The sequence below is a fragment of the Schistocerca cancellata genome, chromosome 6 (genome assembly GCF_023864275.1).
Source record: "Schistocerca cancellata isolate TAMUIC-IGC-003103 chromosome 6, iqSchCanc2.1, whole genome shotgun sequence".
NCBI lineage: Eukaryota > Metazoa > Arthropoda > Insecta > Orthoptera > Acrididae > Schistocerca > Schistocerca cancellata.
Genome location: NC_064631.1, coordinates 287751319 through 287777456, shown reverse-complemented (window position 1 = coordinate 287777456; position 26138 = coordinate 287751319).

Sequence of the window (26138 nt, the reverse complement as noted above, 5' to 3'; positions counted from 1 at the left end):
AGACTGATGGAGTCTCTCCATTGAATGCAGCTATTTGTATGGAAAGACTCCCTTCTTCATAACAAGCTGAAATTTCGAATCATCGGGATTTGCAGCTGTAGTAATATGGATGTCCTTCTGACAGACTATCTCAGAAAGTATCTGAAGAGACGTATGTGTGAATCATAGTGAATCCAGGGAGTGGAGCGATATTTTTGGCGTGATTCGCTTGAAAATGTAATGTACTTTCAATGGTGTCAGAAATGACACTGACCTTACCATCTTTCAAGTCGAAATCACCAAGTGTTCAACAGGGTGATGAGTGTCATACCCTCTCAGATTGTGAAACGAAACAGGTACATGGTATGGCAGTTGGTACTTCAAGTTGCATACATTCAGAACTGCACAACAGAACTTCCCTATTAGATAACAATGATGTCTTGTGGAATTTCTACTTTTCTATCTATGGCAGCTGACAAATATGATAGTCAACTGCCTGCAAGTTGTTCACAGGAATGCTGTTGCGATAATTTCCATCAGCTTCCTACACAAGTTTCTCGAGCTCAAAGAGGAGCCACCTCATGCGAAAACCACCAAGAGAAGATTCCAATTTGTTGCGACTAGAGTTATATGAGCAGGCAACTTGATATGATGCCCCATAAATACGTGCCATTCTGTGAGGACAATGCACTGGGGTTGCCTTAACGATGTAGGGTACTTATAAATGGTGGAAAAATCAAGACTTTATTAAATTCTATAGTCTTTCCTGATTGCATTTATATATACATTATAGAGTTTCAAATGAAAACTGACCTAAATATACCAAATTCTAAAGTTACGGTCATGTATGCTACCGCACCCCCTCTATTTCTGTTACACAAACCAGTATTATTTCGAAAAGAAATGTGAACTTCCTGTTTCCAGCGATAATACGTATGATATGTTGTATATGTTGGTAACAGTGCAGGTTTCTAGTGTCTGTTAAGGATTATCTTTGCTAGTATTTACTTTTGTTTCCCTAAAACAGTTTTTTCACGTGTTTCTGAATGTTTGTTGCCCACATGCTACATATATTTGTGGAAGTACATATCCTTTAGCATGCAATAAATATAAACTATGTCATGCATCAATAAATTCAATAGAAGGAAATTCTGTGGTAACTAATTATAACACTTACTGCTCAGTACCTAGTACTATAATGGGCAAAGCCAAATACAACACTATACTGCATCGTTTGTTATACTGGCACAATATGCATTACCAAATATGGTATTACGTTGCAGTAAATGTTACCTTCTGGGAGGATTTAAGTAAACTGACTCTGAGTTACCTAATGGATTTGCCTTATCGAATCTCAATTTAAAATAACAGTTGAAACCAGAAAGCTAAAGACTGAAATTAGGAAAATAGCTTAAGTAACCAAGTTCACTTAAATGAAATAAAATACGGTCGCCAGCCTAATTAGGCATAGTAATATAAAACATCTGTATAGAATTTTGGTAAAGGAAAGCTACCATTACTTCTTACCCAGATAAGTACAATGAAACCCTACTATAATAAGATAAGTGATACAGTGAATACTAGCAGTTATAAATAGTATGTGCAAGCTCTCACAGGAACATTTGACACTATATGTCTTTTCAACAGTAATACTTTGTCAAATATAAATTATGTCATCATCAAATGTTGTGAAAGACACTATTAAACCAAATTTGGACATGGACATAGTCTTATTTCAACAGTTACTTTCCAAATAGTACAAATATAATTATGAGTCACTTGCAATAGGATCTTTTTTTACACTCACTATGAAGCAATCTTGTTTCTATTTTTATTAATAAAAGCAACTATGGTAACTTTATCTTTCATAGGCAAAGACTTAAGTGGGGCCCTCAAACTGTCTTTCCAATTTTTATTACACAAAGCACACAAAATTCTAGAATTACTTCATAATGCAATTAGTAAATTCATTGTTCAAGAATGTTTCTTCATGTTAAGCAACACGAAAGTGGAGATTCTCAAACTGGCCATTACACTAAAGCAAACTAAACACACTTTTCTGAGACGATTGGAAATTTAGGAATTACTTTATCACAAATTTCACTCACCTTGCATAGCTTTTTAACGGTTAATGCCAGTGATTTTTCATACAGGTTCTCAAGTATGACTTTAAATGCATTTTACTCTAACTAACCTCAAAATAATGTGCTTTCTTTTGTCATTTCCACAACTAGTAATTTTCATTAATTGGTGTTACAAGTTCACAAACATAGCAAGCCACACTGTCGAAAGTGACCTCTGTATCAGTTCTTCAGAGAAAAAAGTCCCACATGGCACACTTTCTTGCCATTCAAAATTTTATGTTAACTATGACGCTGTTTGTAGTGGATTTGTTGTTGTTGATGTGGGCATCTTATCTTCTTTGATAAAGGAAGTGGCGAGATGTAAACAATGTGATGGTTTAGGCTGTATGGAAATAACTGAACAACAAAGTAGCAGGAAGGGCTTAGCTTCAAGATTAGTTGTTCTGTGTAGATCCTGCAATAACGACTTCGAACGTTGTGCATAATTCATGTGATATGAATTTGAAGTTAGCGTATGCAGTGCTTGCAATAGGAAAAGGAAAAAAGGGCTGCTCAAACATTTAGTGGTTTGATGGACCTTCCACCTACTCCCAGTAGGTTCAGCGAGTACATAAAAATACTTTTAGATGCCTTGACGGTTGTTTCTAAAGCATCTATGAAACATGCAGTAGTAGAAACTGTAAATATTACTGGAACGAGGGACATTGCTGTTGCTTGTGATGGGACATGGCAATGTTGAAGACATTGTTCCCTGAGTAGTGTTGTAAGTGCTACTTCTCTCGTGAGTGGAAAAGTAGTTGATGTTGAGTGTTCATCTAAGTACTGCTACACCTGCCATGGTAACACTGAAGGACATATTGAACATCAGTGTTCTAAGAATTATGAAGGTTACAGTGGAGATAGGGAATGTGATGGAGCTTTACAAATATTTATAACGTCAGATATACGAAGTACCTAGGTGATGATGACTCTAAAGCTTTCAATAAAATTAATGAGTTCAATGTTTATGGTGATATCTTGGTAACAAAACTGGAGTGTTGTGGACATGTGCAAAGGAGGATGGGTGCTAGATTGAGGAAGCTACGAAGAGGAATGAAAGGAAAGTTACTATCTGACTGAAAATCTCAGTCTGCCTGAAGCCGATTGACAGAAACTGAAATAGACCTTCTTCAGAGTTATTATGGACTGGCCATTAGACGAACTGCGCCTCTCAATGATGCTACAGCAATGATAAAAGCTGTATGAGCCATCTACTTTCATAAGTTGTCCACAGATGACAATCCTGTTCACAGACTTTGCCCTAAAGGAGCAGATTCTTGGTGTGGTTACCAAAAAGCAAAAGAAAGTGGTCTGTCTTCATGGGGGCACTCAGAATACAAATGATGGTTTCAGCTATTGCATATGGGAAAGATTACCCAAGAATGTTCTTGTAGGACGAAATACATTAATAGTTTAGTGTACTAGATGCAGTGATATGTTTCAATGATGGAATAATAGAAAGGTTGGAAGTCCTGAGAAATTTAGGCATAAAATGTGGTTCTAGTAAGGGGAGATCAATTGCTTGTGTGTGACAGACAATGGGTACATGAAGCTGGAAGATTCGCTCTTCAAGTTACCAAGGAAGAAAGAAGTTCTAAAAGAAATGTAAAGAGGAAGCTTGAAAATGGAGAAATGCTGTAGGATGAAGACTATGCTTCAGGAATGTTCTGAGGCACAGTTTAATTGAACTCATATCTTCATTCACAATTTCCCATAAGTTGTAGTTTTCAGAGTTTTGGTACAAATATTTCCTAAAGTTTATAAAGCATTGCTTTAATTTTTTCTGTAACTTGCAATAGTCAATACTTATGTAGTAGACCTAAGCTTTATTGTAGAATCAACCAAATTATAGAAAAATAACATTTTTATTAGGAAAAAATTATAAAAATTAAAATATAAGATGTGATATTTTTTATCCTTGTAATATACATAATAGGTGGAATTAAATATGTCTAGTACCTCAGCCATCATGTCATGTATATCTGGTAAAAATTTGGGCTCCTTAAAATGTATAACAATGGATTAAATGGTACCTCAATTTGGGGAAGTATTTTGGAAAAATGTATCAGTTTCTTTGTAATTTTTTTAATAACCCTAATCAGGTTCAAAAATATTCAAACTATTCCTAATTTGTTCAGAAGGTGTGCTGCATTACCTGATATCAACAAAAAAACTGTAAAACATATACATTATAAACAGTGCCTGAAAGAAATAGGTGTTGATTTTTATATAATATTGAGCCAGAAAAGTACCCTGTACCCTTAACAATGTGCCACAGGAGCTAGCAGGCACTATAAGTCCGCATGTTTGATGAATGGTCATCGTTTCTGATGGTGGGGTTTCTTAAACTTTAAGAATTTTTTATCCTTGGTAGATATTTCCACACATCCTGGCTTGAGCAGCCAACGAGTTACCTTTCAATACACTTATTGTTGGTAAAACAGTTGAGGCATCTACGACAAAAATATTTCCTTTAGGGAAATGGCAGCAAGTGGTAGGAAAGGACACCAGGTGCACTCAGTGTGTATGCCTGGGAGCATCATTCAACATGTTGAAGAGGCTATTACGGTAGCCATTGAGGGAACAGGGTGCAACCAACTGCGGATTGTGCCACACGTTGGAATGAGTGATGCCTCTCATCTGGGCTCTGACGTCATACTTCGGTCATTCCAGCGACTAGCAGAGAAGGCTGACAAGACCAGCCTTGCTCATGGATTTTCAACATAGCTTACAATTTGTAGCGTTGTTCCCAAAATTGATCATGACTCTTTGTTTCTGAGTCGAGCATAAGTACTAAATCAGAATCTTTGAAGGTTCTGTGACAAGCTAGAATCGACTTCCTTGACTTGCGCCTTAGGGTTGAGAGCTGTAGGGTTCCCCTAAATGGATTAGTTGTGCACTACACATCAGAGGCTGCTACTAAGACACCTGACTGTGTGTGGCGTCCACACAAGGAATTTTTAGGTTAGGTGCCCCTCAATCCAATCAATATAACGATACCTGTAGGAAATCCAAAAATATCGGTGCAAGATCGAAAGAAATGCCTTCCTCATGGGACAGTATTGAAATCTTAATGGTTAACTGCCAAAGTATTCACAACATAGTTCCAGAGTCTGGAGCACTCCTGATAATCAGTGAAGTTCCCATAATACTAGGTACAGAAAGCTGGTTGAAACCTGAAATTGATAGCAGTGAGATTTTTTGGGGAAAATTTAAATGTATATCTAAAGGACCCGCAAATGGGAAATGAGATGATATATTTTTTACAGTAGACAAGAAACTCACATCCATCGAGATAGAAATTGAAGCTGCATACGAGATTGTTTGGGCAAGACTCAGTACCTGGGGCAGGCATAAACTGATAATTGTATTCTTCTATGGCTCACCAGACTCATCTCCGGATGTAACTGGAAACTTCAGAGAAAACCTCAGTTCACTGTATCAAAGTTCCCCACTCATATTGTAAACGTCGATAGAGACTTTAATCATCCAACAATCAATTAAGAAAAATACAGGTTTGTTAGTGGTGGGCGTGATGACGCGTCCTGTGATACTTTCTTAAATGCGTTCTCTGTAAACTACCCAGAATGGATAGTTCAGAACCCCACTTGTGATGGAAAAATATTGGATCTAATGTTAACAAATAGACCTGACCTCTTTGAGAATGTCCAAGTCGAAACTGGTGACAGTGACCATGATGTGGTTGTGGCAACAATGATTACCAAAGACAAAGGACAACTAAAATAAGCAGAAAGATGTATATGTTTAGAAAAGTAAATAAAAATATCAGTGTTGTCATATTTCAATGAGGAACTTGACAACTTTCAGCACAGGGCAGGAGCATTTAGAAGAACTATGGCTGAAGTTTAAAAGAATATTTGACCATGCACTGGATAGATATATACCAAGTAGAACAGTTCATAATGGGAGGGACCCTGGATAGTATACAGCCGCTGTAAAGAAACTTCTGCGTGCAAAATTAAAGCAACAAACGAAAATTTTGCAACGTTGCGTTTATTTTGCCACAAAAAGTAAAAACAGGTGACAGTAAAGTAGAAACAATGTAAAGAATAGAGATCGTAATCAACTGCAATATGCATAACGGTAGACAAAAATGTTCTTCGTTTTTTTTTTTTTTTTTTTTTCAACTTAACGGGTTTCCACACACATTCTGACAGCCGGCCGTGGTGGTCTAGCGGTTCTGGCGCTGCAGTCCGGAACCGCGGGACTGCTACGGTCGCAGGTTCGAATCCTGCCTCGGGCATGGATGTGTGTGATGTCCTTAGGTTAGTTGCGTTTAAGTAGTTCTAAGTTCTAGGGGACTTATGACCTAAGATGTTGAGTCCCATAGTGCTCAGAGCCATTTGAACCATTTTTGAACACATTCTGACAACTGGTTAATGTGTTCAGATTGGGGGGTGTGACCATCTCTGGCACCAATACAGGCCTGTAAACGATGGGTAATGCTGTGAATGATGTCATCAATCTCATATTGAGGCGATAACGTCCGTTATTCCTGCAGACCTGCTCACACGTCTTGGAGAATGGTTGGTGGATGCTGACGTGATGCAACCTGTCTCCCTATGCATCACAAACATTTCCCTTTGTTGTCAGGCCTATATTGGTGCCAGAGATGGTCACACCCAAACTGAGCACATTAACCAGTTGTCAGAATGTGTATGGAAATCCGTTAAGTTGAAAAAAAGCGAAGAAACATCAGCCACCCATTCTCTATGAAGTCAAGCATTATCGTCCATCAATACGAAGTCTGTACCCATAGCACCTCGCAACAACCGCCCATGAGATCCCAATATCTTCTCAAGGTACCTGACACCAGTTAAATCCTGTTGATTCACCCATACAAATTCATGAAGAGGTGTTTGAGTGGTCAAAATAATCCCTCCCCACACCGTTAAGGATCCTCCTCGATATCAGTCACTTACCACAATGTTTGGGTTCTGAAGTCGTATTCCACATTCCCTCCAGATGCTAATCCTGTCGAGATTCTCTTTCCAGAACAAATGGGGACTCATCTGCGAAAAGAACATTGGCCCACCGTTCAACTGTCCAGGTGGCATGTTGACAGTTCCACTCTAGACGTTCCCTTCTGTGAAGACATGCCAGAGGTAGACAGACAGCATGTCTCCAACAATAAAGGCCACTCTGAAGAAGCCTTCTATACACCGTTTGCATCAATACAACACGTCCAGGGGATGCTGTGAGATCAGATGCCAGTTGCAGTGCATTGGGCAGTACTGTCTTGCCCTTACAACCAAATAACGGTCCACTCTTTCTGATGTCACTCGTGGTCGGCATTGTTCTGGTCTCTGGGATACAATTTCGGTCTCTATAAAGTGTCGCCTCACACGAGAAACGATAGAACGATTGACATAAGCCATCCGGCCACATCAGTTTGCATTTCTCCCTGTTTCAATTCTTCCTATGGCCCTCCACAGCAGAGTCTTCTTTGTGCCATACTGCACCGTCTGTGACTGTGTACACAGCGATTTTGGATGTGGGACTACCCTGCAAACACTACTCCACTTGATAGGTGCCGTGATGTCATTGTTGGCGTGGTTGGCCATTGATCAAAATCTCCCCATCTTCCGTGCAGAACACGATTGTATAACGGCTGTTGACAGTTTATGTGGTTATATCGTGAATTAAATACAGGATGGGGAAATAGCAGTTTGTTGCATTAATTTTGGACACCAATGTACGTATCAAACAAAGCGTATGGGTACAGATAGGCATATACTGAACGAAATACGTTTGGCTCTCAAAGGAACAATGCATGAACACTTCAGTGACTACCATAGCAGAATAATGTCAAATGATCTTTCACAAAACCCAAAGAAATTCTATTCATATGTGAAGGCTGTTAGTGGCACCAAAGTTAGTGTCCATTATATAGCGAATGAGACAGAAACTGAAATTGAGGGTATCAAAGAAAAAGCTTAAATGCTTAACTGCGTTTTCGAATGCTCTTTTACAAAGTTAAATCCAAGAGAACTGCCCCAATTTAAGGCTCGTATCTCTGAAAAGATGGGTGAAATCAGAATTAGTTTCAGAGGTGTTGGGAAGCAGCTGGAATCGTTGAAATTAAATAGAGCTCCAGGACGCAATGGAATCCCTATCAGGCTCTACACTGAATCTCCGGTTGAGTTAGCCCCCCTTCTAACTACAGTCTATCCAAGATCCCTCGAACAAAAAATTGTACACACTTCTTGGAAAAAGCACAGCTCACACTCGTTGTCAAGAAGGGTAGAAGAAGTGATCTACAAAACTACCGTCCAATATCCTTGGCATCGATTTGTTGTAGAATTTTAGAACATATTCTGAGCTCAAACATAATAAGGTATCTTGAACAGAATGACCCCCTCAATCCTAACCATCATGGATTCCGAAAACCTCGATCTTGTGAAACCCAACTCGCACTTTTCTCACATAATATACTGAAAGCTTTGGATCAAGGCAGGCAGGTAGATGCAGTATTTCTTGATTTCCAAAAACCTTTTTAACTGGGTACTCCAACCACTGATTCTCAGTATGTTTATTCATTAATGAAATTTGTTGCAAATAATATGTCTATTTCCAACCAATAGTTCAAAACACAGTATCAATACTGCGAATAAGAGCAATCTACATAAAGACCTAAAATCACTTACCTTGGACCAAAAAGGGGCTCAATATTCAGGAGCACACATTTTCAATAAATTTCCAGCAACCATTGATAACTTGGTTTCAAATAAAGCACAGTTTAAGCAGAGTTTGAAAGACTTTTAGGCAACTCATTCTACTCTGTGGATGAATATATTAACAAGGGCTGTTGGATCAGCTTAAGTAAAAATGTCTGTTAGATTTCAGTTCTGACAGCATTTGGTCACACCAGTCAAGATTAAGTGTTTTGTGTATGATAAATCTATTAAAAGTGTATAACTATGTTTCATTGTTACCATGTGTTAATTCTGTAAATATTAGCACTTGTAGTTAATGTATTCACATACTTTGACAATCTTCTGAAAAATGATCAGGGTAGTTGACATTGTATTCAAATATTTTGTTTTCTATGTTATACTTTCTGACATGTCCGCACCCACGAGAAACGTCTCATTTTTGGGTCTGTTGAACTAAAACTGAAGCTAATCTGAATCTAATCTACACCTTTGAATAATGATACTCCTCCATCACTTTTAAATAATCTACCAATTCACTTTACAATTTCACAATGGTCACAAAAGTGTAGTTGTTCAGCCTTAAACATTCTGCTGTAGCACTTGTAGGCATAAGGACAGAGTCTGAATTTTTCAGATTCTCACTGATTCAATATTCTCCTGTCATGGTCACCACGTGAGGTGGCAGTTATGCCAGGATCAAAGTCACGACTTTAAGTGAGGAGAAACATGTGTTAATGCAACTTTGGTTTTAGAGCTTTTCAATAGCTGAATCCACATTAAAACTGATTCAGTGATTTATTATTCTTCTATAATTATTGGATTCAAATAACTTCTTACATTCTTGAATAACTGTGCAGTTTTATTACAGATGTATGAATACAAACATCTAGTTTCAGCAGTAGCTAAGCTCATATTAATTAAAAGTTCTACATAAAGTAATTTTTGTCATTAGCACTGTTATCTTTCATCTTCATGGACAAAGTAGTGATGTAGTTCTCTAAGGTCTTCCTTGCCTCTTCATATGGTGTTGGTAGCTCTATGCAGCACCTGCTGTGAGGTGGGGTATCTGCTGATAATCTTTATGTATCTCATCACCCAAAGAGTACCAAAACAAATAATAAAATTGCATATAAATAACAGCTTCTTGGACAACTCTTGAACTATTTAATTGTTACGAAACTAATAATAATATTAGTTCTACACACGATTACTCATTTGTAGATAATGAGAGCTCAGAAATTTTCGTACTCGCGAAAATTCTCAGATTTAATTCAGCCAGATTCTGTGCATCCTCAGCGAGAAGATGTTTAAGCAGTTATTATTTTTGTGCTCCAAATGTGAACGGAATGGAAAGGAGCCTTAAATGATATAATGGAAAACACCACACATTATAGTAGACAGATTAAATTCATTTCAGATTTAATACACACTTCGTTAATTTTGGTGCAACAACTTTTATTACTCCGATTTTACTGCATATTTCATCCTTCGCCTTCTTATTGTTCACTTTAGACTTAGTGCTTTTCCATGTACAGAATTACTGTATGTCCTTCATCTTTTGAATGGGTCACATTGATGTAACTGAAATGATAAATAACTTCAGTGACTCTTTCTATGAGGCACTACTGTAGGGCCATTATTTCCTTAAGTGCAGTCTAGAGGTCCAGGCTGGCTGGCATCTGCAGTTTCAGGCTTGAGTTGAAGTGGTGGGTTTTTGTCAGGATGTTGTCTGGTGGTGGCTCAAGAAAAATTCATTAACAGTCACACATTTTATTAGGAAACAAGCTACAGCACTCATAGCATCGATTCTTAGTAGCAACGACCCTTCAGCATGCGCTGATAGCGTGAACCCTATGGTGCTGAGGCAATATGTAGACAGTGGCTGGCAGCTGGTCTGGAATGCTCATGCAGGACGCCCACAGCAGCCCATGCGCTGTCCAATCACGACTCCACAGCTCACAGTAGGGCACATCTGCAGATGGGTAACCTAACCTCTTGCAGAGGAAGACAGGTCCAAGCAGTTTTGTCCATCCCTGTGAGCAGAGGTGTGCAGTGTCAGTGTGCCTGCAAAAGTACAGGAAGACGGACAGCTGCACTGCCTCAGTCACTAACAAATGACCTCCAAGGCAGAAGTCCAGCTGCACCTGAAGCGAGCCTGAAGGAAGCCAACTGACTGGAAGGTACCAAGTCCACAGAGTGGTCTTAGAACCAGAAGTCAGCTTGATGATGGAGCACAAGTCTCATGGTGGCAGCATGCAAAACCATGGCGCCCCTTTGCCTAACGTGGACCTCAGAGGCGTGCACCAAGCTGATGAAGCAGCACCTACACCTGCAGGGCCATATGCTGCTCCACCAGAGCCCAAGTCCACCTGTGCCTTTGTGGGTCAGCTCCTCAATTTGCATGCCCAATAGCCATTATGCAGTTGCGGGTGCAAAACGAAACTTCTGTGTCCAGTATGGTTTTTTGCTTTGCACATTATTAACGATGCAGTATTTCAACTCTGTTCTGATATAAGGGGCGTGGGTCGTTCAATTAGTATTGCAACCCTTTTTTTCCGAAAGAAGATTGTTTTTATTCAGGATTCCAGCACACCATATTATTCCCCAGTCTTTTGGCTAAAAACCCTGTGTCTCAACATTACCTCCGTTCAATGCGACGGCCTTATGCCACTCTACTGAGAGGTACTGTATGACCGCATGTTGCCACTTTATTGGTCGACAGCAGAGCCCAAGTCTTGCTGCATCAATAACCTCCCCATTATCCACGTTCTACTTCCTGCAGAGAGCATCCTTCATTGGGCCAGACACATGGAAGTCGGAAGGTGCGAGATCCGGACTGTAGAGTGGTTGAGAGAGAACAGTCCAATGCAGTTTTGTGAGCTTCCTTCGGGTGCACTGGCTTGTGTGAGGCCCTATTTTTTCATGGAGAAGATGAAGTTCGTCTGCAATTTTGGGGCGACGAACACACTTAAGTAGCTTCTTCAGTTTCCTGAGGGTGGCATGGTACACTTCATGGGTGATCGTTGCACCATGAGAGAGGACATAAAACAGAATAACGCTATCAGACTCCCAGGAGACCATCGCCATGGCTTTACCAGCAGATGGTGTGTGTAGCACCTCCTTTTCTCCCAGTAACTCACAGAAAAATCTTAACACAAGCTTTAATAAAGAAATTTAATTCTAGCATTACTAACTATGAGGAACTGGGGAATATGAATCACTCACAAGCTTCACTTTAAGTTCTGATTTATTGCAACACAACCAGTTAAAACACCAACAGTTACGTGTTGTAATTGAATAGGTAGGTCACAGCTATATTGACAACAATTTATACAAACAGATTAAGGCTTGCAAATTTATAAATTTTAAATTCCGCAAAAATTAGGGAATAAACAGTTAAACTGGCGAACAACTTGGTTCAGATTTGACTGGTATACATTATAGCACTGAAACACTTTTTGACGAGATAAATCGTAGAACACAAATAACTAAGTAAATTCACGTGTTACAGGAAACCGGATCAGTTAGTTTAATTTGCGAGTTCATTTCAGTGGGCTTACTTAAACACTAAATAAGACAGGATAAATCTAGCACCCATTTAAAGGGGTATATACATTAAATCATGGAAATAGCACAATAAATTTAAAGATATCATAAATATATATATAAACAAGCTTCTAACACAACTCTGTTTCACCCTGAACAATTCAGCATATAAAAGGGTTTACAAATTATTCTTAAAACCATCACTTAGGGGTCACATTGACTGTGTAAAATCAACTTAATAAACTAGACCACAATAAGCTACTCTCTAGAGCTATATAAAACTATCATAAAATCAAAGGAATCCTAATGGACCAGCGCTGGCCTAAAGCTAGCTTGAAGAATTAAACCCTTCCCTAAGACTGAGGCAGGTAAAGAAATGGTAAGATAGACCTCCACAAGGTGCTAAACTCATTAATTGAAGCGATTGGCTGAAGAACAAACAAGTCACAATAGAAATCGTAACAGCCACCAGGAGCCGGGCAAGTGTAATGGCATACGGGAAGAGCCCCACCAATAAATCTTTGTAGATTACGGGCATTCACACTTCCAAAATAAGGGCAGAAAATAGAAGACCTTGTAATCACTCAAGAAATGAGAGAACTGGAATGAACTGAATAAAATTACTATTAATTAACCTAAGTAATAAATTAGATATACCCCATATGACAGTTGCAAGTGCTGAGGCACTTAACAGACCATTAAGATGACATAACTTGAACTTGACCAGAACCCAAAAAAAGAGAACATTGCATGTCAAAGCCCCATTTCACAGGCGGAACAAGTTTCATCTAATTTAGAGTATAAAATAATTAGTTAACTAATTAACTAAAATCTCATAGAAAACTGGATAAACAAGTTACACAAAAGCAAATTTAAGTCACATTTATCTTGGTTGCTTGACGTGCATCGCGAGTGGTATGGGACGTCCTGGTTATCGATTCAAACAAACCCAGAACTCAACCACAAGACAAAGAGATTTCGTTTCTAATAAATTGGGCTGAATATTAACAGTGAAATGTATCCAAGAGCACACAGCAGAAGAAACGGAAGAGAATATTAGGATCAGACAACAGTAGTCACGACGAATAACTTCGGCAATATGGCTGGGTTACTGAATCACTGTTTTAGCGGAATGTGAATGTCAACCACCGCTAAACGAAGGTGTATGATAAGTCTTACTTTGATTGATGCACACTCCGACGAATAGCTACCGGTACTGAGACAAAGTCTTGCTTCCACACCGGCATCATAGAGGAAACAGAACTGATAGAATTTCCATAACGTCTTGAACCAGAAACCACTATTACGTTCCGACGCCAGTAATCTTATCGAGTCCACGTCCACACTAGGCATAGAGCTTCGACAACTGTCGCACTACTCGCGACCACTCCACACTCCCAGCCTTCCCGTCACCCCATGCTGCGCGTGCAACGCAGAGCACACAGTGCCCCTTGGAAACGCTAGTGAACAAAAGATGGCGCGTGACAGGAATTGAAACTAACGCTGCAAGCGACATTAAGAGGGAGAGGAATCGAACTGTGAGGAACACATACTTCAGTGTGGCTTTGAACTTTTCCTTTGGAGGAAAAATGACGTGGCGCCAATCCACGAATTCTTGTTTTGTTTCCGGTCCAAAGAGATGAACCCTTGTTTCATCCCCTGTGACGACGTTTAACAAAAAATTGTCACGATTAGCGTCGTAACGGACAAGCAATTCCGCACAGATTGTCCTTCATTGCTCTTTATGGTCTTGTGTTAGGCGGCGAGGGCCAGGGGATAGACACGCCTTGGAGTTCCCCAGCTGGTGGACGAGTGTGTCAGCATTACCAGCAGAAACGTCCAGTTAAGCAACGACGTGTTTGATTGTGATCCGTCGATCACCTCGAATGAGACTATCTACACGTTCCAACAATACAGGAGTCAAGCCATGTGTGGCCGGCGGCACGCGAGAAATCGGATATGTTTGCGCGACCTTGTTCCGATTATGACAGACTCCTCGCCCAGTGACTTACCGCGGTTTTGTTCACTGCCAGGTCTCTGTAGAATTTTGCAGGCGCCTACGAATATATGCGATGCTCTGATTTTCCGGCAAAAGGAACTTAGTGACTGACCCTCTGCTTGGAACACACCTCCGTTATTGGTCCGTATTGAAGGCTACGTGTAGCACCACCACCTACTGGAACTTAATGAAATTGCAGGGGCTGAAGCGAGCATATTCCACGACGTCTCACAACAAATTCCGCATTTTTTCACACGAAAATTGACTGAGAAAAATGTGATACATTACCACTTGCATGAATATCAACAGCTCAGATGGAAACCCAGTTCTAAGCAAAGAAGGTAAAGCAGAAAGGTGGAAGGAGTATATAGAGGTTCTATACAAGGGCGATGTTCTTGAGGACAATATTATGGAAATGGAAGAGAATGTAGATGGAGACGAAATGGGAGATGTGATACTGCGTGAAGAGTTTGACAGAGCACTGAAAGACCTAAACTGAAACAAGGCCCCGGGAGTAGACAACATTCCATTAGAACTACTGATAACCTTGGGAGATCCAGCCCTGACAAAAATCTACCATCTGGTGAGCAAGATGTATGAGACAGGCGAAATACCCTCAGACTTCAGGAAGAATATAATAATTCCAATCCCAAAGAAAGCAAGTGTTGACAGATGTGAAAAAACCTGACCTATCAGTTTAATAAGCCACGGCTGCAAAATACTAACACGAATTCTTTACAGACGAATGGAAAAACTGGTGGAAGCCGACCTCGGGGAAGATCAGTTTGGTTCCGTAGAACTATTGGAACACGTGAGGCAATACTGACTCTATGACTTATCTTAGAAGAAAGATTAAGGAAAGGCAAACCTATGTTTCTAGCATTTGTAGACTTAGAGAATGCGTTTGACAATGTTGATTGGAATACTCTCTTACAAATTCTAAAGGTGGCAGGGGTAAAATACAGGGAGCGAAAGGCTATTTAAATCTGTACAGGAACCAGATGGCGGTTATAAGAGTCGAGGGACATGAAAGAGAAGCAGTGGTTGGGAAGGGAGTGACACAGGGTTGTAGGCTGTCCCTGATGTTATTTAATCTGTATATTGAGCAAGCAGTGAAGGAAACAAAAGAAAAATTCGGAATAGGAATTAAAATCCAAGGCAAAGAAATAAAAACTTTGAGGTTCGCCGATGACATTGTAATTCTGTCAGAGACAGCAACGGACCTGAAGAGCATCCGAACGGAATGGACAGTGTCTTGAAAGGAGGATATAAGATGAACATCAACAAAAGCAAAACAAGAATAATGCAATGTAATAGAATTAAATAGGGTGATGCTGAGGGTATCAGATTAGGAAATGAGACACTTAAAGCAGTAAATGAGTTTTGCTATTTGGGGAGCAAAAGAACTAATGATGGTCGAAGTAGAGAGGATGTAGACTGGCGATGGTAAGGAAAGTGTTTCTGAAGAAGAGAAATTTGTTAACATCGAGTATAGATTTAAGTGTCAGGAAGTCGTTTCTGAAAGTATTTGTATGGAGTGTAGCCATGTATGGAAGTGAAACATGGACGATAAATAGTTTCGACAAGAAGAGAATAGAAGCTTTCGAAATGTGGTGCTACAGAAGAATGCTGAAGATTAGATGGGTAGATCACATAACTAATGAGGAGGTATTGAATAGAATTAGGGAGAAATTTGCGGCACAATTTGACTAGAAGAAGGGATCGGTTGGTAGGACATATTCTGAGGCATCAAGAGATCACCAGTTTAGTATTGGAGGGCACTGCGGAGGGTAAAAATCGTACAGGGATACCAAGAGATGAATACACTAAACAGATTCAGAAACATGTAGGTTGCAGTAGGTACTGGGAGACGAAGAATCTTGCACAGGATAGAGTGGCATGGACAGCTGCATCAAACCAGTCTCTGGACTGAAGACCACAACAACAACATACTAAATGAATGTCCCTCGTATTAAATTTACTGATGGCTGCAACGTCAGAAGCAAGGTGATTCCTTAAATCTCCTCCGTTGCTAGTAACTGGTAAATCAATATACTCTTATGTACCTGGGAAAAACTCCTTATCGAACGATGCAGTGAAAATAGTAAATAGTTATTTTGTTAATGGTCGTCCTACTAGTTACCGAATTTTTGCAACAGTGTATGAGTATCAGTAGTTAAACGTTTTATTGACAAACACGGAAGTTAAGTGATTGTCTCGCAACAGAACTGTTCTCATATTGTATGAAGTTAACACTGATGAGCCAGAACCTTATGAACACTGTACGAAGTTTACACTGATCAGCTAGAACATTATGTCCATGTGCCTAATAGCCGGTATGTTTACTTTTGACACGGATAGTAGAGGCGACGCATCGTGGAATGGTAGGTCGCTGGAGGGATTTTGCACCACATCTGCACACAGATGCACCTAATTCCCGTTAATTTCAGGGAGGGGGCGATGAGCTCTGATACTACATTCAATCACATTCCAGATGTATTCGATGGGGTTCAGATGTGGCGAGCAGGGGTGCCAGCACATCAATTGGAATTCGCCACTGTGTTTGTTGAATCACTCCATCACACTCCTGCCCTTGTGACATGGTGCATTATCTTGCTGAAAAATACCTCTGCCGTCAGTAAACATGATCGTCATGAAGGGGTGTGCGTGGTCTGCAACCAGTGTACGATACCTCTTGGCGATCGTGGTGCCTTGCACGAGCTCCATTGGACCCATCGATGCCCACATGAGTGTTCCCCAGAACATAATGGAGCAGCCGCTGGCTTGTTTCTGTCCTGCAGTACAGGTGCTAAGGGACTGTTCCCCTGGAAGACGACGGGTTCGCGCCTTCCCATCGGCAATAAAACGAAAGATCGAGATTCATCAGACCATACAATGCTCTGCCGGTGCACCAACGTCCAGTGCCAGTGATCATGTGCCGTTTCCAGTCGCAGTTGCCGATGTTGTGGTGTCAACATTGGCACATGAATAGGTCGTTGGCTGCGGAGACCCATCGTTAAGAGTGTTCGGTACACTGTGTGTTCAGACACATTTGTGCTCCGCCCAGCATTAAAGTCTGATGTTAGTTCCGCCGCAGTTCGCCACCTTTCCTGTTTTACCAGTCTGCCCATCCAGTGACGTTCAACATCTGTAATGAGATGTGGCCGCCCAACACCACGACGTCTGGACGCGGTGTCACCTTATTTTCGGCATGTGTTGAAGATACTCACTACAGCACTCCACAAATATCCGACTAGTCGTGCAGTTTCCGATATCCTCGTGCCGAACCTCCGGCCCATCACAAACTACCCTTCGTACTGAGCTAGATCGCACGCCTTCCGCATTCTGCACACAGACATCATGCCCACTGATACTACATGTACCATGCGTGTGTCTGACTAGCAGTCATTCCTCACCATGTGATGCTGCTGTCGCCTGGATAGGTTTATATCGATAGTAGGTCGGTGGCAATAATTTTCTGTCGGACCATGTATGTTTTTCTCACCAGCTATAACTTTCCCGAGGCAAAGACTGGATTCAGACAGCAGCTTATTTGGCAAACATTTTCTTAGAAAACAACAATTGAAATTTATTACATCAGGTACCAAAGACAAAATTTTGTACTATGCGAACTACACTCCTGGAAATGGAAAAAAGAACACATTGACACCGGTGTGTCAGACCCACCATACTTGCTCCGGACACTGCGAGAGGGCTGTACAAGCAATGATCACACGCACGGCACAGCGGACACACCAGGAACCGCGGTGTTGGCCGTCGAATGGCGCTAGCTGCGCAGCATTTGTGCACCGCCGCCGTCAGTGTCAGCCAGTTTGCCGTGCCATACGGAGCTCCATCGCCGTCTTTAACACTGGTAGCATGCCGCGACAGCGTGGACGTGAACCGTATGTGCAGTTGACGGACTTTGAGCGAGGGCGTATAGTGGGCATGCGGGAGGCCGGGTGGACGTACCGCCGAATTGCTCAACACGTGGGGCGTGAGGTCTCCACAGTACATCGATGTTGTCGCCAGTGGTCGGCGGAAGGTGCACGTGCCCGTCGACCTGGGACCGGACCGCAGCGACGCACGGATGCACGCCAAGACCGTAGGATCCTACGCAGTGCCGTAGGGGACCGCACCGCCACTTCCCAGCAAATTAGGGACACTGTTGCTCCTGGGGTATCGGCGAGGACCATTCGCAACCGTCTCCATGAAGCTGGGCTACGGTCCCGCACACCGTTAGGCCGTCTTCCGCTCACGCCCCAACATCGTGCAGCCCGCCTCCAGTGGTGTCGCGACAGGCGTGAATGGAGGGACGAATGGAGACGTGTCGTCTTCAGCGATGAGAGTCGCTTCTGCCTTGGTGCCAATGATGGTCGTATGCGTGTTTGGCGCCGTGCAGGTGAGCGCCACAATCAGGACTGCATACGACCGAGGCACACAGGGCCAACACCCGGCATCATGGTGTGGGGAGCGATCTCCTACACTGGTCGTACACCACTGGTGATCGTCGAGGGGACACTGAATAGTGCACGGTACATCCAAACCGTCATCGAACCCATCGTTCTACCATTCCTAGACCGGCAAGGGAACTTGCTGTTCCAACAGGACAATGCACGTCCGCATGTATCCCGTGCCACCCAACGTGCTCTAGAAGGTGTAAGTCAACTACCCTGGCCAGCAAGATCTCCGGATCTGTCCCCCATTGAGCATGTTTGGGACTGGATGAAGCGTCGTCTCACGCGGTCTGCACGTCCAGCACGAACGCTGGTCCAACTGAGGCGCCAAGTGGAAGTGGCATGGCAAGCCGTTCCACAGGACTACATCCAGCATCTCTACGATCGTCTCCATGGGAGAATAGCAGCCTGCATTGCTGCGAAAGTTGGATATACACTGTACTAGTGCCGACATTGTGCATGCTCTGTTGCCTGTGTCTATGTGCCTGTGGTTCTGTCAGTGTGATCATGTGATGTATCTGACCCCAGGAAAGTGTCAATAAAGTTTCCCCTTCCTGGGACAATGAATTCACGGTGTTCTTATTTCAATTTCCAGGAGTGTATATTGAACCGTTCACTAAAAAGCTTAAAGTTTGTGAAGACTGCTTAAATTCCAGCCAACCCGAGTGCTTCGTCAGCCTTCTTTATTTGTACGAAAATATCAAGAACATAATACAAGAACAGGTGAAGGGACTTGGAAAACCTTCAGAAGACTATTTCCCTGCTCTGTCTAGTAATAGCAATTGGATTCTTATTCTCTTGAAACGGACTATAATTTTGAAATCAACATCAAGTATAAATTAAAATGAGCAGTTTCTGGAGACTTTCAGTGACATTAAATTACAGAAGCACAAATATTTCTTATGTATAAGTTTCAGGTTAAACCTAAAGGCAGGATTCCCAGTGCTTCCAAGATATTACTCCAGGCGGATGTAAAATGAATGTACGCAACGGAAAATAATAAACGCTAAAATGATGATTTGGCCCTGTCTGATTACCCCCTGAAGCAGATCTTAGGATCTCTTAATTCTATAAATTACAATCTAAACATAAATGAATGATGAAGGCAACGAATACTACTAAATGATAAACGTTGTTTCTTATTATACATTTATTGTAGAGTAAAGAAATAACCCTTTATTACAAATGTCTATATTTCCTAAGTACAATTATTAATCAATTGCCCATCTCTGCCCTCTTTTATGGCCATGTGATCTAACATAAATGCCGCCCGGTGTGACCAAGCGGTTCTAGGCGCTTCAGTCTGGAACCGCGCGACTGCTACGATCGCAAGTTCGAAGCCTGCTTCGGGCATGGATGTGTGTGATGTTCTTAGGTTAGTTAGGTCTAAGTAGTTCAAAGTTTTAGGGGACTGATGACCTCTGATGTTAAGTCCCATAGTGCTCAGAGCCATTTGAACCATTTTTTTTTTTCTAACATAAATAACGCGAAATGACTGACATTATCTACATACCAAACACTTGATGACACTACTTTCAAAGATGATCTATGGTGCTGTTGAACCCCAGTGGAAATAAACTAACGTGATCACAGCTGTTGGGCTTTATATCCCTAATAAGCTGAAGCAATTTGCGATATCACCGTATGTACTGCGCTGGTGTGTCGAAGTGATGGTTCTTGTACTCATCTGCGATGATGGAAGAACTCCAGCCAAAAAATAAACTCTTCCAAACACTAGGACGGCAGAAGGCAGTCCTCTGACTAATATACTCTAATACTGTCTTCTCTTCTCTGTGTTCTACAGACGAGAAACGCGAACTCCCAGCCACAAGGACGGAGTTCAGATAACGTCTCAACATAAGTATAGGCAGAAAAAGTGCTCTCAATTACTGAACGCTGCATACTCAACGACGACTTCCAGTCCTGAGGTGAAGTCCAGAATCGTATAGGTTCGCAACAGTACAGTGCCTAACTGTTCTAACTAGAAACTTTCCTGAGAGCAAAGACAGGAAGTCCGTCTGTATCAACAAAGTTGATTCTGAGCGACCATCACACACAGGCGCTCACAACAGAAGGCGCTCTCTCTACTGCTGGCTTCTCAGCAAGACTCGGCTCCCCACCCGCGTAATTCCGAAAACGAATCATACTCTCCCGCTCTACAGATTCTTCCGAATGCCGACCAACCATATTTTAGTCTTTTGTCGTCCAGCGCGGAAAGTTTGCGAGGAAAAACCTATACTCGTATAATGGTACGCTTCTGAGTAAAAATCCTTGGAAATAACCCAGTCTGTGTGGTTTCTGAGGTGCCGCTTCTTCGTTTCTCTCACCTGTGTCCAAGATTTGCAGAGTTCCCTATTATCCTTCCGATCCTGCTACAATAGCGGCCGGCCGTCACCCTACTGTGCTCCAGAGCTCAGGTGCCATGACGTCCGTCTAGCTACTTCCTGTTTTTAAGCAGGACCGACACCTGTGCGGGCCTTCCACCCAGAGCTTGAGTTCTGCCTGTTGTTTCATCTCCACTTTCGTTCCAACCTCTACTAGTATAGGCAATCATTCATTACGCCGTTCAGTTAATAAAAACACTCCGTCACCTTTCATGCAATAAGCGTTAACAGTTATTTACAAGGCATACGTAACAATGTCAGTCTACTTTAAATATTCATATATACGACGTAGAACCTATCAAATGATACCCAATTGTGGTTGTAGTTCATGGCAAAGTAGTGGATGAGTGCTTGTAAGGTGCGAAATTGTAGCCACCTTACATGCTATCAGATGATGCAGTAACGACTTTATTACCTGTCTCGTTCGTATGTTTGTTCAAAAAGGTCTTTTCTTCTTGCACTTGTGTAAAAACTACATACAGAAGCAAACTTCTCGACAGTGAGAGAAGCCGAAGAAATGAAATAAAATTTTATTTATCAGAAAACTATACAATACTTTAATATTGCATAATAGATGTACCCAACGTGCAAAAGACTTCATCAACCCTTTTGTTATGATTTAATTGAAACGTAAACCATATAAAAGCATTAGGGCTATGAAACCATTTGAATGGCATTCAGTTACTTCTATATTGTAAAAAGCATCACATTTTTTTAAAAGGGGATCGTAGGTCAAAAGAGTTTAAGAACAACTGTTCTTATGTATCTACAAAAATATGTATATGACATTACAGTTGTATGATTCCTTCCACTAAATTATTTGATGGCTGCAAAAATATTTGTAAAAATCAAAAGCGAAATTATTAAACACAAACTGTGGTCAAGAAAGACATTCAAAATTTCTTGAAAACTTTCTTGCTTCAAGTATACTACTGGCCATTAAAATTGCTACACCACGAAGATGACGTGCTACAGACGCGAAATTTAACCCACAGGAAGAAGATGCTGTGATATACAAATGATTAGCTTTTCAGAGCATTCACACAATGTTGACGCCGGTGGCGACACCTACAACGTGCTGACATGAGGAAAGTTTCCAACCGATTTCTCATACAAAAAACAGCAGTTGACCGGCGTTGCCTGGTGAAACGTTGTTGTGATGCCTAGTGTAAGGAGGAGAAATGCGCACCATCACGTTTCCGACTTTGACAAAGGTCGGATTGTAGCCTATCGCGATTGCGGTTTCTCGTATCGCGACATTGCTGCTCGCGTTGGTAGAGATCCAATGACTGTTAGCAGAATATGGAGTCGGAGCGTTCAGGAGGGTAATACGGAACGCCGAGCTGGATCCCAACGGTCTCGTATCACTAGCAGTCGAGATGACAGGCATCTTATCCGCATCGCTGTAACGGATCGTGCAGCCACGTCTCGACCCCTGAGTCAACAGAGGGGGACGTTTGCAAAACAACAACCATCTGCACGAACAGTTCGACGACGTTTGCAGCAGCATGGACTATCAAGTCGGAGACCCATGGCTGCGGCTACCCTTCACGCTGCATCACAGACAGGAGCGCCTGCGATGGTGTACTCAACGATGAACCTGGGTGCACGAATGGCAAAACGTCATTTTTTCGGATGAATCCAGGTTGTGTTTACAGCATCATGATGGTCGCATCCGTGTTTGGTGACATCGCGGTTAACGTACATTGAAAGCGTTATAAAGACTCCTTTGAAAAAAAAGAAAAATTTTTTTGTATGTTCACTGTTGTGGGTAAATACAAACAGCGTACACAGGGCGATGTGTGAAACTGATAGCGATTACACGCTTCCACTGTTGTAGAAATCTGCTCCAGATGCTGCAGATACCGTGTTGAGCTGAAAGTGGTAACCAAAGTGCGGAGGAATATTCTTCGGGGCTCTGTTGCATAGCACTCAGATTGCTTTCAGTTATGAGAAATGTCCAGGTACTATTGTGGATTTGAATGATCCATGAAGTGACTTCTTTTCCGAAGAAAAAATCGAACTATTCCACTAGAACTGAACGCTCCCGTCGGAACTGTTCTCAAGCTGGTGTTTATTAGTAAATCACAATAGAAGTATATCGCTGGGTGTATAATAAGACGTACCTTCTTGAAATGAACAATATTTTATTATTCTATTAACTGATTTCCTTTCATATACACTTATATTTTACAATGTGAATCAAAAACTCGCAATGGCGTCGATTTTTACATCGCAAGAATGGCTCTCCTCCCCTAAAATTTTTACTCTTAAGAAGAACAAAAGCTCTATCTCCTAAGAATAATTATGTGAGCGCTGACCGCCACAGAGTAATAAACAATATCTTTCTCTCTCTCTCTCTCTCTCGCACTGTCACAGCAAGTTACGCTGCATGATACATCATACTGTGTATTCGTCATCGCCATACTGGCGTATCAGCCGGCGTGATGATATGGGATTCCATTGGTTACACGTCTCGGTCACCTCTTGTTCGCATTGACGGCACTTTGAACAGTTGATGTTACATTTCAGACCTGTTACGACCCGTGGCTGTATCCTTCATTTGATCCCTGCGATACCCTACATTTCAGCAGGATAATGCACGACCGCATGTTGCAGGTCCTGCACGGGCCTTTCTGGATACAGAAAATGTTCGATTGCTGCCCTGACCAGCACATTCTCCAGATCTCTCACCAATTGAAAACGTCTGGTCAATGGTGGCCGAGCAACTGGCTCGTCACAATACATCAGTCACGACTCTTGATGAACTGTGGTATCGTGTTGAAGCTGCATGGGCAGCTGTACCTGTGCGCGCCATCCAAGCTCTGTTTGACTCAATGCCCAGGCGTATCAAGGCCGTTATTACGGACAGAGGTGGTTATTCCGGGTACTGATTTCTCAGGATCTATGCACCCTAATTGCGTGAAAATGTAATCACATGTCAGTTCTAGTATAATAGATTTGTCTAATGAATACCCGTTTATCATCTTCATTTCTTCTTGGTGTAGCAATTTTAATGGCCAGTAGTGTAAATAAAGAAACGTCCTTCTTCTTTCAACACCATGATGACATCCTGGATGTCTTTATTCCTGAAACAAGAAGTTAGATGTAGAAGTTTATGGTAACGGAAATAGGATGTTATGGAAATGTATCTGGAACTTAAAGTGGTTTGCAGTGCACCATAAGCAGGTCATTCACATTTTCCGCGTATATTCCATTACTTCTGTCAGCAGTAACAAGTCCAGCTCCACTAAATACCGTCTCACTAGAGGCACTAGACGCAGGTGCACATAGAATTTCTCGTGCCACTTGCGTATGTCTGGGGTAAGTTGATGCTCTTGATTTCCTCGACTCCAGAAGCAACTGTGCGTCAGCTGGTTTTCCCATCGACAGATACATGGAAACTTTGCCGTCGACAGATACGAGGGGGGACCCAAAAATAACCGGAATTTCTTTATAGAAAGCATATACTTTATTGTTTTCAAATAGAACCTTGATCTCCTTCGAAGTACTCTCCATTAGCATTAACACACTTGTTCAAAAGTTCATTCCAGTGTTCGAAGCTCCTTTTAAATTCGTCCTCTTTGATACCTGCTAGCACTTTCATGACATTGCGTTTTACGTCTTCCACATCCAAAAAACGCCTCCCTCTCAAGTCACTTTTCATCCTCGGGAATAGGAAGAAGTCCGAGGGTGCTAATTCTGGCGAATAGGGCGCGTGGTTCAAGGTAGTCGTCTTCGTTGAGGTCAAAAACTGGCGAATGCTGAGAGCCGTGTGCGCGTGAGCGTTGTCGTGATGCAGGAACCACACGTCAGAATCCCACAAAGCCGGAAGTTTTCGCGACAAACTTCTGCAAAGCCGTTTCATAACTTCCAAATAGAATTGTTGGTTTACTGTCTGGTTTTCAGGGACAAATTCAGAGTGTATGATCGCTTTGATGAAAAAAAAAAAAAAAAAAAAAAAAAAAAAAAAAAACAGATCAACATCGTTTTCACCTTCGATTTCACTTGTCGAGCTTTTTTTGGTCGAGGTGAGCCAGGTGGCTTCCATTGTGATGACTTGTTTACTTTCTGGATCGTACCCATAGCACCATGACTCATCACCTGATTTTGTGTTGAAAAAATGTGGACCACCTTTGAACGTGTCCTTCATTTCGAGACAGGCTTGAATGCCACAATCCCTTTGATCTCCGGTAAGATACTTCGGCACGAATTTTGCTGCCACTCTTCGCATCCCCAAATCGATGGTCAAGATGCGCTGAATTGAGCTCCAGGACAACCCGGACAAGTTCTCGAGTTGGTCGGTTGTCCTGCGTCGATCTTCACTGTTGAAATCATGGATTATGTCTATGTTGTCTTCGCTTCGAGCAGTTGACGGTCGACCGGAACGAGGCTGATCTTCAACCACCCTTTCCCTTTTTAAACCGAGAATACCATTCGTACACTTGCGTTTTAGTAAGAGCATGGTCTTTGTAGGCTATCTGAATCATCGCAACAGTTTCTGGTGCGTTCTTGCTCAGCAAGAAACAAAACTTCACTGCCGCACGTTGTTCGTAAGAACTAGCCATTTCCTCATGTCACGTCTGCACTTTACACACACTCAAATAACTGCCAAAGAATCCACACTTCTCCCTGTTGTGTGACGCTGCGTGACAGAATGACTCAGCATAGCTCCTATTACAACCATCTGGCGGTGCAACCTGCTACTACAAGTGCACGATGTGCAGCATTACGATTCCGGTTACTTTTGGGTCCCCCCTCGTACAAGGAAACTTTGTCGACAGTTTCCTCCTGCTTGTCCTACGACGCAGGGACACTGGACACAGGAGGCACACCATCCTCTTTAAATGTGATCTTTTTTCCAGGTCTGGGTTTTTAAAATATATAACCAAAATTTTCAATTTTGTTTGGTTATGCATGCATGCTTTTACATGTATGGGAGCGTTTACTTTACTGTCCGCCCCATTCTCACA